At 35.6% G+C, this 13,582-nt stretch overlaps 2 non-coding genes across 2 annotated transcripts; both read right to left on the bottom strand.

The window, feature by feature from the left end:
* Window positions 1-3,985: 3,985 nt before the first annotated feature.
* On the bottom strand, window positions 3,986-4,057 carry TRNAC-GCA (transfer RNA cysteine (anticodon GCA)). The gene has a single exon. It is a non-coding gene; the product is annotated as a tRNA-Cys (tRNA).
* A 3,713-nt stretch (window positions 4,058-7,770) lies between these two features.
* Window positions 7,771-7,842, bottom strand: TRNAC-GCA (transfer RNA cysteine (anticodon GCA)). Its single transcript has one exon. It is a non-coding gene; the product is annotated as a tRNA-Cys (tRNA).
* Window positions 7,843-13,582: the final 5,740 nt, after the last annotated feature.

Below are 13,582 nucleotides of genomic sequence, written 5' to 3' on the forward strand. Positions count from 1 at the left end.
TATCACCAGTAGAACTTGGGTGAATGTACAACACAGCTTGTATCATATGAAGAAATCCTAAACAGCTTAATGGTGTTTACCCTATGTTTCAGGTGATGATCAGGAGTATTTCAAAGGTAGAAATGTGTTGCTCATTGCATAAAATGCTAAGATTGTAAATGTTTACTTCAATTTATTTAATTAACAAAAATATTTCTACAGGTAAAACAGATAGATAAAGGAAGCACCCAGATTTGAACTAGGGACCTTTTGATCTGCAGTGAAATGCTCTACCCCTGAGCTATAACCCAATTTCTGAAATGTTCACCTATATTTATTCAGTAATATGTACAAAGTGGAAACAACATGCAATCACCACCAAAGCAATGCATTTTCAGCTGCAACCAAACCCTCCTTATAAGTATAAGGGGTACAAAAGATGTCCTTTATCTGCCTTGGTAAAATACAGTGAGGTTTCCATTGCAAGAATTCATACATTTCGTACTACATGTAGATCTTGGAACATGGAAAAAAAAAACTTTTGTCAAATGCACAAATTCTGCAAAACATAACTGCTTCTCTACTGCAGTTTGTTGATTGTGTGCTAAGAGCATAGTTAAACCCAATTGTTCATTGTTTTTTATATGAAATGATGATATATCCTATTGTTTCTTACAGTACATTGGGTTGAAAAACATTTTAACAGGATCTTTTGACGAAGGTATATGGTTATGAAACAGGGACTTCTTGAACTGCACTCCTACGCTCTACCACTGAGTTAAACCCTTGAATGCTGAAAACTGCCCTTTTTTAAAAAGGTAATAGAGTGGGTGACTGTATGGAACTTGTAGAACTAATGACATCAGTGCACTTCTGGTCAGCTGTACACATTAATACATTTCATTAAGGGCATATTATTGGTTTCCACCACAGTTTTATAACATTCATATGAGCTTCCAATGGACTATTTCAAACTGATAATATCACCAGTAGAACTTGGGTGAATGTAAAACACAGCTTGTATCATATGAAGAAATCCTAAACAGTTTCATGGTGTTTACCGTATGTTTCAGGAGTATTTCAAATGTAGAAATGTGTTGCTCATTTCATCAAATGCTAAGATTGTAAATGTTTTTTTCTACAGGTAAAACAGTTGAACAAGAGGGCACCCAGATTTGAACTAGGGACCGCTTGATCTGCGGTTAAATGCTCTACCACTGAGCTATACCCCCAATTTTGAAAAGTTCACCTTTATTAATTCAGTAATATGTACAAAGTGCAAGCAACATGCAATCACCATCAAAGCAATGCATTTTCAGCCACCAAACCCTCCTTATAAGTATATGGGGTGCGAAGGATGTCCTTTATCTGCCTTGGTAAAATACAGCGAGGTTTCCATTGCAAGAATTCATACATTTCGTATCACATGTAGATCTAGGAACATGGAAAAAAAAATCTTTTGTCAAATGCACAAATTCTGCAAAATGTAACTGCTTCTCTACTGCAGTTTGTTGATTTTGTGCAAAGAGCATAGTTAAACCCAATTGTTCATTGTTTTGTATATGAAATGATGATATATCCTATTGTTTCTTACAGTGCATTGGGTTGAAAAACATTTTAACACGATCTATTGAAAAGGGTACATGGTTATGAAACAGGGACTTCTTGAAAAGCACTCCTACGCTCTACCACTGACATAAACCCTTGAATGCTGAAAACTGCCCTTTTTGAAAAAGGTGATAGAGTGGGTGACTGTATGGAACTTGTAGAACTAATGACATCAGTGCACTTCTGGTCAGGTGTACAAATTAATACATTTCATTAAGGGCATATTATTGGTTTCCACCACAGTTTTATAACATTCATATGAGCTTCCAATGGACTATTTCAAACTAATCATATCACCAGTAGAACTTGGGTGAATGTAAAACACAGCTTGTATCATATGAAGAAATCCTAAACAGCTTAATGGTGTTTACCCTATGTTTCAGATGATGATCAGGAGTATTTGAAATATAGAAATGTGTTGCTCATTACATAAAATGCTAAGATTGTAAATGTTTACTTCAATTTATTTCATTAAAAAAATATTTCTACAGGTAAAACAGTTGGACAAGGGGGCACCCAGATTTGAACTAGGGACCTTTTGATCTGCAGTGAAATGCTCTACCCCTGCCCTATACCCCCATTTCTGAAAGATTCACCTTTATTTATTCAGTAATATGTACAAAGTGGAAGCAACATGCAATCACCATCAAAGCAATGCATTTTCAGCCACCAAACCCTCCTTATAAGTATAAGGTTTACAAAAGATGTCCTTTATCTGCCTTGGTAAAATACAGTGAGGTTTCCATTGCAAGAATTCATAAATTTCGTATCACATGTAGATCTTGGAACATGGAAAAAAATCTTTTGTCAAATGCACAAATTCTGCAAAATGTAACTGCTTCTCTACTGCAGTTTGTTGATTTTGTGCTAAGAGTATAGTTAAACCCAATTGTTCATTGTTTTGTATATGAAATGATGATATATCCCATTGTTTCTTACAGTGCATTGGGTTGAAAAACATTTTAACAGGATCTATTGAAGAGGGTATATGGTTATGAAACAGGGACTTCTTGAACTACACTCCTACGCTCTACCACTGACAAAAACCCTTGAATGTTGAAAACTGCCCTTTTTAAAAAGGTGATAGAGTGGGTGGCTGTATGGAACTTGTAGAACTAATGACATCAGTGCACTTCTGGTCAGCTGTACAAATTAATACATTTCATTAAGGGCATATTATTGGTTTCCACCACAGTTTTATAACATTCATGTGAGCTTCCAATGGACTATTTCAAACTGATAGTATCACCAGTAGAACTTGGGTGAATGTAAAACACAGCTTGTATCATATGACGAAATCCTAAACAGTTTCATGGTGTTTACCCTATGTTTCAGGAGATGATCAGGAGTATTTCAAATGTAGAAATGTGTTCCTCATTACATCAATTGCTAAGATTGTAAATTTTTTTTTTCTACCTACAGGTAAAACAGTTGAACAAGGGGGCACCCAGATTTGAACTAGAGACCACTTGATCTGCAGTCAAATGCTGTACCACTGAGCTATACCCCCAGTCCTGAAACGTTCACCTTTATTAATTCAGGAAATGAACAAAGTGGAAGCAACATGCAATCACCCTTAAAGCAATGCATTTTCAGCCACCAAACCCTCCTTATAAGTATAAGGGGTACAAAAGATGTCCTTTATCTGCCTTGGTAAAATACAGTGAGGTTTCCATTGCAAGAATTCATACATTTCGTATCACATGTAGATCTTGGAACATGGAAAAAAAAACTTTTGTCAAATGCACAAATTCTGCAAAACGTAACTGCTTCTCTACTGCAGTTTGTTGATTTTGTGCTAAGAGCATAGTTAAACCCAATTGTTCATTGTTTTTTATATGAAATGATGATATATCCTATTGTTTCTTACAGTACATTGGGTTGAAAAACATTTTAACAGGATGTATTGACGAGGGTATATGGTAATGAAACAGGGACTTCTTGAAAAGCACTCCTACGCTCTACCACTGACATAAACCCTTGAATGCTGACAACTGCCCTTTTTTCAAAAGGTGATAGAGTGGGTGACTGTATGGAACTTGTAGAACTAATGACATCAGTGCACTTCTGGTCAGGTGTACACATTAATACATTTCATTAAGGGCATATTATTGGTTTCCACCACAGTTTTATAACATTCATATGAGCTTCCAATGGACTATTTCAAACTAATCATATCACCAGTAGAACCTGGGTGAATGTAAAACACAGCTTGTATCATATGAAGAAATCCTAAACAGCTTAATGGTGTTTACCCCATGTTTCAGGTGATGATCAGGAGTATTTCAAATGTAGAAATGTGTTGCTCATTACATATTACATAAAATGCTAAGATTGTAAATGTTTACTTCAATTTATTTAATTAAAAAAATATTTCTACAGGTAAAACATTTGGACAAGGGGGCACCCAGATTTGAACTAGGGACCTCTTGATCTGCAGTCAAATGCTCTACCACTGAGCTATACCCCCAGTTCTGAAAAGTTCACCTTTATTAATTCAGTAATATGTACAAAGTGCAAGCAACATGCAATCACCATCAAAGCAAAGCATTTTCAGCCACCAAACCCGCCTTATAAGTATATGCGGTGCGAAGGATGTCCTTTATCTGCCTTGGTAAAATACAGTGAGGTTTCCATTGCAAGAATTCATACATTTCGTATCACATGTAGATCTTGGAACATGGAAAAAAAATCTTTTGTCAAATGCAAAAATTCTGCAAAATGTAACTGCTTCTCTACTGCAGTTTGTTGATTTTGTGCTAAGATCATAGTTAAACCCAATTGTTCATTGGTTTGTATATGAAATGATGATATATCCTATTGTTTCTTACAGTGCATTGGGTTGAAAAACATTTTAACAGGATCTATTGAAAAGGGTATATGGTAATGAAACAGGGACTTCTTGAAAAGCACTCCTACGCTCTACCACTGACATAAACCCTTGAATGCTGAAAACTGCCCTTTTTGAAAAAGGTGATAGAGTGGGTGACTGTATGGAACTTGTAGAACTAATGACATCAGTGCACTTCTGGTCAGGTGTACAAATTAATACATTTCATTAAGGGCATATTATTGGTTTCCACCACAGTTTTATAACATTCATATGAGCTTCCAATGGACTATTTCAAACTAATCATATCACCAGTAGAACTTGGGTGAATGTAAAACACAGCTTGTATCATATGAAGAAATCCTAAACAGCTTAATGGTGTTTACCCTATGTTTCAGATGATGATCAGGAGTATTTGAAATATAGAAATGTGTTGCTCATTACATAAAATGCTAAGATTGTAAATGTTTACTTCAATTTATTTCATTAAAAACATATTTCTACAGGTAAAACAGTTGGACAAGGGGGCACCCAGATTTGAACTAGGGACCTTTTGATCTGCAGTGAAATGCTCTACCCCTGCCCTATACCCCCATTTCTGAAATATTCACCTTTATTTATTCAGTAATATGTACAAAGTGGAAGCAACATGCAATCACCATCAAAGCAATGCATTTTCAGCCACCAAACCCTCCTTATAAGTATAAGGGTTACAAAAGATGTCCTTTATCTGCCTTGGTAAAATACAGTGAGGTTTCCATTGCAAGAATTCATACATTTCGTATCACATGTAGATCTTGGAACATGGAAAAAAATCTTTTGTCAAATGCACAAATTCTGCAAAATGTAACTGCTTCTCTACTGCAGTTTGTTGATTTTGTGCTAAGAGTATAGTTAAACCCAATTGTTCATTGTTTTGTATATGAAATGATGATATATCCTATTGTTTCTTACAGTGCATTGGGTTGAAAAACATTTTAACAGGATCTATTGAAGAGGGTATATGGTTATGAAACAGGGACTTCTTGAACTACACTCCTACGCTCTACCACTGACAAAAACCCTTGAATGTTGAAAACTGCCCTTTTTAAAAAGGTGATAGAGTGGGTGGCTGTATGGAACTTGTAGAACTAATGACATCAGTGCACTTCTGGTCAGCTGTACAAATTAATACATTTCATTAAGGGCATATTATTGGTTTCCACCACAGTTTTATAACATTCATATGAGCTTCCAATGGACTATTTCAAACTGATAATATAACCAGTAGAACTTGGGTGAATGTAAAACACAGCTTGTATCATATGAAGAAATCCTAAACAGTTTCATGGTGTTTACCCTATGTTTCAGGAGATGATCAGGAGTATTTCAAATGTAGAAATGTGTTGCTCATTACATGAAATGCTAAGATTGTAAATGTTTACTTCAATTTATTTAATTGATAAATATTTCTACAGGTAAAACATTTGGACAAGGGGGCACCCAGATTTGAAGTAGGGACCTCTTGAACTGCAGTCAAATGCTCTACCACTGAACTATACTCCCAGTTCTGAAAAGTGCACCTTTATTAATTCAGTAATATGTACAAAGTGCAAGCAACATGCAATCACCATCAAAGCAATGCATTTTCAGCCACCAAACTCTCCTTATAAGTATATGGGATCCGAAGGATGACCTTTATCTACCTTGGTAAAATACAGTGAGGTTTCCATTGCAAGAATTCATACATTTCGTATCACATGTAGATCTTGGAACATGGAAAAAAAATCTTTTGTCAAATGCACAAATTCTGCAAAATGTAACTGCTTCTCTACTGCAGTTTGTTGATTTTGTGCTAAGCGCATAGTTAAACCCAATTGTTCATTGTTTTGTATATGAAATGATGATATATCCTATTGTTTCTTACAGTGCATTGGGTTGAAAAACATTTTAACAGGATCTATTGAAGAGGGTATATGGTTATGAAACAGGGACTTCTTGAAAAGCACTCCTACGCTCTACCACTGACATAAACCCTTGAATGCTGAAAACTGCCCTTTTTTAAAAAGGTGATAGAGTGGGTGACTGTATGGAACTTGTAGAACTAATGACATCAGTGCACCTCTGGTCATTTGTACAAATTAGTACATTTCATTAAGGGCATATTATTGGTTTCCACCACAGTTTTATAACATTCATATGAGCTTCCAATGGACTATTTCAAACTGATAGTATCACCAGTAGAACTTGGGTTAATGTAAAACACAGCTTGTATCATATGACGAAATCCTAAACAGTTTCATGGTGTTTACCCTATGTTTCAGGAGATGATCAGGAGTATTTCAAATGTAGAAATGTGTTCCTCATTACATCAAATGCTAAGATTGTAAATGTTTTTTTTCTACAGGTAAAACAGTTGAACAAGGGGGCACCCAGATTTGAACTAGAGACCACTTGTTCTACAGTCAAATGCTGTACCACTGAGCTATACCCCCAGTTCTGAAACGGTCACCTTTATTAATTCAGGAATATGAACAAAGTGGAAGCAACATGCAATCACCCTCAAAGCAATGCATTTTCAGCCACCAAACCCTCCTTATAACTATAAGGGTTACAAAAGATGTCCTTTATCTGCCTTGGTAAAATACAGTGAGGTTTCCATTGCAAGAATTCATACATTTCGTATCACATGTAGATCTTGGAACATGGAAAAAAATCTTTTGTCAAATGCACAAATTCTGCAAAATGTAACTGCTTCTCTACTGCAGTTTGTTGATTTTGTGCTAAGAGTATAGTTAAACCCAATTGTTCATTGTTTTGTATATGAAATGATGATATATCCTATTGTTTCTTACAGTGCATTGGGTTGAAAAACATTTTAACAGGATCTATTGAAGAGGGTATATGGTTATGAAACAGGGACTTCTTGAACTACACTCCTACGCTCTACCACTGACAAAAACCCTTGAATGTTGAAAACTGCCCTTTTTAAAAAGGTGATAGAGTGGGTGGCTGTATGGAACTTGTAGAACTAATGACATCAGTGCACTTCTGGTCAGCTGTACAAATTAATACATTTCATTAAGGGCATATTATTGGTTTCCACCACAGTTTTATAACATTCATATGAGCTTCCAATGGACTATTTCAAACTGATAATATAACCAGTAGAACTTGGGTGAATGTAAAACACAGCTTGTATCATATGAAGAAATCCTAAACAGTTTCATGGTGTTTACCCTATGTTTCAGGAGATGATCAGGAGTATTTCAAATGTAGAAATGTGTTGCTCATTACATGAAATGCTAAGATTGTAAATGTTTACTTCAATTTATTTAATTGATAAATATTTCTACAGGTAAAACATTTGGACAAGGGGGCACCCAGATTTGAACTAGGGACCTCTTGATCTGCAGTCAAATGCTCTACCACTGAGCTATACTCCCAGTTCTGAAAAGTGCACCTTTATTAATTCAGTAATATGTACAAAGTGCAAGCAACATGCAATCACCATCAAAGCAATGCATTTTCAGCCACCAAACTCTCCTTATAAGTATATGGGATCCGAAGGATGACCTTTATCTACCTTGGTAAAATACAGTGAGGTTTCCATTGCAAGAATTCATACATTTCGTATCACATGTAGATCTTGGAACATGGAAAAAAAAATCTTTTGTCAAATGCACAAATTCTGCAAAATGTAACTGCTTCTCTACTGCAGTTTGTTGATTTTGTGCTAAGCGCATAGTTAAACCCAATTGTTCATTGTTTTGTATATGAAATGATGATATATCCTATTGTTTCTTACAGTGCATTGGGTTGAAAAACATTTTAACAGGATCTATTGAAGAGGGTATATGGTTATGAAACAGGGACTTCTTGAAAAGCACTCCTACGCTCTACCACTGACATAAACCCTTGAATGCTGAAAACTGCCCTTTTTTAAAAAGGTGATAGAGTGGGTGACTGTATGGAACTTGTAGAACTAATGACATCTGTGCACCTCTGGTCATTTGTACAAATTAGTACATTTCATTAAGGGCATATTATTGGTTTCCACCACAGTTTTATAACATTCATATGAGCTTCCAATGGACTATTTCAAACTGATAGTATCACCAGTAGAACTTGGGTGAATGTAAAACACAGCTTGTATCATATGACGAAATCCTAAACAGTTTCATGGTGTTTACCCTATGTTTCAGGAGATGATCAGGAGTATTTCAAATGTAGAAATGTGTTCCTCATTACATCAAATGCTAAGATTGTAAATGTTTTTTTTCTACAGGTAAAACAGTTGAACAAGGGGGCACCCAGATTTGAACTAGAGACCACTTGTTCTACAGTCAAATGCTGTACCACTGAGCTATACCCCCAGTTCTAAAACGGTCACCTTTATTAATTCAGGAATATGAACAAAGTGGAAGCAACATGCAATCACCCTCAAAGCAATGCATTTTCAGCCACCAAACCCTCCTTATAACTATAAGGGGTACAAAAGATGTCCTTTATCTGCCTTGGTAAAATACAGTGAGGTTTCCATTGCAAGAATTCATACATTTCGTATCACATGTAGATCTTGGAACATGGAAAAAAAAACTTTTGTCAAATGCACAAATTCTGCAAAACGTAACTGCTTCTCTACTGCAGTTTGTTGATTTTGTGCTAAGAGCATAGTTAAACCCAATTGTTCATTGTTTTTTATATGAAATGATGATATATCCTATTGTTTCTTACAGTACATTGGGTTGAAAAACATTTTAACAGGATGTATTGACGAGGGTATATGGTAATGAAACAGGGACTTCTTGAAAAGCACTCCTACGCTCCACCACTGACATAAACCCTTGAATGCTGAAAACTGCCCTTTTTTAAAAAGGTGATAGAGTGGGTGACTGTATGGAACTTGTAGAACTAATGACATCAGTGCACTTCGGGTCAGGTGTACACATTAATACATTTCATTAAGGGCATATTATTGGTTTCCACCACAGTTTTATAACATTCATATGAGCTTCCAATGGACTATTTCAAACTAATCATATCACCAGTAGAACTTGGGTGAATGTAAAACACAGCTTGTATCATATGAAGAAATCCTAAACAGCTTAATGGTGTTTACCCTATGTTTCAGGAGATGATCATGAGTATTTCAAATGTCGAAATGTGTTCCTCATTACATCAAATGCTAAGATTGTAAATGTTTACTTCAATTTATTTAATTAAAAAAATATTTCTACAGGTAAAGCAGATGGACAAGGGGGCACCCGGATTTGAACTAGGGACCTCTTGATCTGCAGTGAAATGCTCTACCCCTGAGCTATAACCCCATTTCTGAAATGTTCACCTTTATTTATTCAGTAATATGTATAAAGTGGAAGCAACATGCAATCACCATCAAAGCAATTCATTTTCAGCCACCAAACCCTCCTTATAAGTATAAGGGGTACAAAAGATGTCCTTTATCTGTCTTGGTAAAATACAGTGAGGTTTCCATTGCAAGAATTCATACATTTCGTATCACATGTAGATCTTGGAACATGGAAAAAAAACTTTTGTCAAATGCACAAATTCTGCAAAACGTAACTACTTCTCTACTGCAGTTTGTTGATTTTGTGCTAAGAGCATAGTTAAACCCAATTGTTCATTGTTTTTAATATGAAATGATATATCCTATTGTTTCTTACAGTGCATTGGGTTGAAAAACATTTTAACAGGATCTATTGACGAGGGTATATGGTTATGAAACAGGGACTTCTTGAACTGCACTCCTACGCTCTACCACTGAGTTAAACCCTTGAATGCTTAAAACTGCCCTTTTTTAAAAAGGTGATTGAGTGGTGACTGTATGGAACTTGTAGAACTAATGACATCAGTGCACTTCTGGTCAGCTGTACAAATTAATACATTTCATTAAGGGCATATTATTGGTTTCCACCACAGTTTTATAACATTCATATGAGCTTCCAATGGACTATTTCAAACTGATAATATCACCAGTAGAACTTGGGTGAATGTAAAACACAGCTTGTATCATATGAAGGAATCCTAAACAGTTTCATGGTGTTTACCCTATGTTTCAAGAGTATTTCAAATGTAGAAATGTGTTGCTCATTACATCAAATGCTAAGATTGTAAATGTTTTTTTCTACAGGTAAAACAGTTGAACAAGAGGGCACCCAGATTTCAACTAGGGACCTCTTGATTTGCAGTCAAATGCTCTACCACTGAGATATACCCCCAATTTTGAAAAGTTCACCTTTATTAATTCAGTAATATGTACAAAGTGCAAGCAACATGCAATCACCATCAAAGCAATGCATTTTCAGCCACCAAACCCTCCTTATAAGTATATGGGGTGCGATGGATGTCCTTTATCTGCCTTGGTAAAATACAGTGAGGTTTCCATTGCAAGAATTCATACATTTCGTATCACATGTAGATCTTGGAACATGGAAAAAAATCTTTTGTCAAATGCACAAATTCTGCAAAATGTAACTGCTTCTCTACTGCAGTTTGTTGATTTTGTGCTAAGAGCATAGTTAAACCCAATTGTTCATTGTTTTGTATTTGAAATGATGATATATCCTATTGTTTCTTAAAATGCATTGGGTTGAAAAACATTTTAACAGGATCTATTGAAGAGGGTATATGGTTATGAAACAGGGACTTCTTGAAAAGCACTCCTACGCTCAACCACTGACATATACCCTTGAATGCTGAAAACTGCCCTTTTTTAAAAAGGTGATAGAGTGGGTGACTGTATGGAACTTGTAGAACTAATGACATCAGTGCACTTCTGGTCAGCTGTACAAATTAATACATTTCATTAAGGGCATATTATTGGTTTCCACCACAGTTTTATAACATTCATATGAGCTTCCAATGGACTATTTCAAACTAATCATATCACCAGTAGAACTTGGGTGAATGTACAACACAGCTTGTATCATATGAAGAAATCCTAAACAGCTTAATGGTGTTTACCCTATGTTTCAGGTGATGATCAGGAGTATTTCAAATGTAGAAATGTGTTGCTCATTGCATAAAATGCTAAGATTGTAAATGTTCACTTCAATTTATTTAATTAACAAAAATATTTCTACAGGTAAAACAGATAGATAAAGGAAGCACCCAGATTTGAACTAGGGACCTCTTGATCTGCAGTGAAATGCTCTACCCCTGAGCTATAACCCAATTTCTCAAATGTTCATCTTTATTTATTCAGTAATATGTACAAAGTGGAAAGAACATGCAATCACCACCAAAGCAATGCATTTTCAGCTGCAACCAAACCCTCCTTATAAGTATAAGGGGTACAAAAGATGTCCTTTATCTGCCTTGGTAAAATACAGTGAGGTTTCCATTGCAGGAATTCATACATTTCGTACTACATGTAGATCTTGGAACATGGAAAAAAAAACTTTTGTCAAATGCACAAATTCTGCAAAACATAACTGCTTCTCTACTGCAGTTTGTTGATTTTGTGCTAAGAGCATAGTTAAACCCAATTGTTCATTGTTTTTTATATGAAATGATGATATATCCTATTGTTTCTGACAGTACATTGGGTTGAAAAACATTTTAACAGGATCTTTTGACAAAGGTATATGGTTATGAAACAGGGACTTCTTGAACTGCACTCCTACGCTCTACCACTGAGTTAAACCCTTGAATGCTGAAAACTGCCCTTTTTTAAAAAGGTAATAGAGTGGGTGACTGTATGGAACTTGTAGAACTAATGACATCAGTGCACTTCTGGTCAGCTGTACACATTAATACATTTCATTAAGGGCATATTATTGGTTTCCACCACAGTTTTATAACATTCATATGAGCTTCCAATGGACTATTTCAAACTGATAATATCACCAGTAGAACTTGGGTGAATGTAAAACACAGCTTGTATCATATGAAGAAATCCTAAACAGTTTCATGGTGTTTACCGTATGTTTCAGGAGTATTTCAAATGTAGAAATGTGTTGCTCATTACATCAAATGCTAAGATTGTAAATGTTTTTTTCTACAGGTAAAACAGTTGAACAAGAGGGCACCCAGATTTGAACTAGGGACCGCTTGATCTGCGGTTAAATGCTCTACCACTGAGCTATACCCCCAATTTTGAAAAGTTCACCTTTATTAATTCAGTAATATGTACAAAGTGCAAGCAACATGCAATCACCATCAAAGCAATGCATTTTCAGCCACCAAACCCTCCTTATAAGTATATGGGGTGCGAAGGATGTCCTTTATCTGCCTTGGTAAAATACAGCGAGGTTTCCATTGCAAGAATTCATACATTTCGTATCACATGTAGATCTAGGAACATGGAAAAAAAATCTTTTGTCAAATGCACAAATTCTGCAAAATGTAACTGCTTCTCTACTGCAGTTTGTTGATTTTGTGCTAAGAGCATAGTTAAACCCAATTGTTCATTGTTTTGTATATGAAATGATGATATATCCTATTGTTTCTTAAAGTGCATTGGGTTGAAAAACATTTTAACAGGATCTGTTGAAGAGGGTATATGGTTATGAAACAGGGACTTCTTGAACTGCACTCCTACGCTCTACCACTGAGTCAAACCCTTGAATGCTGAAAACTGCCCTTTTTTAAAAAGGTGATAGAGTGGGTGACTGTATGGAACTTGTAGAACTAATGACATCAGTGCACTTCTGGTCAGCTGTACAAATTAATACATTTCATTAAGGGCATATTATTGGTTTCCTCCACACTTTTATAACATTCATATGAGCTTCCAATGGACTATTTCAAACTGATAATATCACCAGTAGAACTTGGGTGAATGTAAAACACAGCTTGTATCATATGAAGAAATCCTAAACAGCTTAATGGTGTTTACCCTATGTTTCAGGTGATGATCAGGAGTATTTCAAATGTAGAAATTTGTTGCTCATTACATCAAATGCTAAGATTGTAAATGTTTTTTTCTACAGGTAAAACAGTTGAATAAGAGGTCAGCCAGATTTGAACTAGGGACCTCTTGATCTGCGGTTAAATGCTCTACCACTGAGCTACACCGCCAGTTCCGAAAAGTTCATCTTTATTTATTCAGTAATATGTACAAAGTGGAAGCAACATGCAATCACCATCAAAGCAATGCATGTTCAGCCACCAAACCCTCCTTATAAGTATAAGGGGTGTGAAGGATGTCCTTTATCTGCC

Source organism: Ambystoma mexicanum, unplaced genomic scaffold, assembly GCF_040938575.1.
Source record: "Ambystoma mexicanum isolate Mex_15411 unplaced genomic scaffold, UKY_AmexF1_1 Mex_scaf84, whole genome shotgun sequence".
Classification (NCBI taxonomy): Eukaryota; Metazoa; Chordata; class Amphibia; order Caudata; family Ambystomatidae; genus Ambystoma; species Ambystoma mexicanum.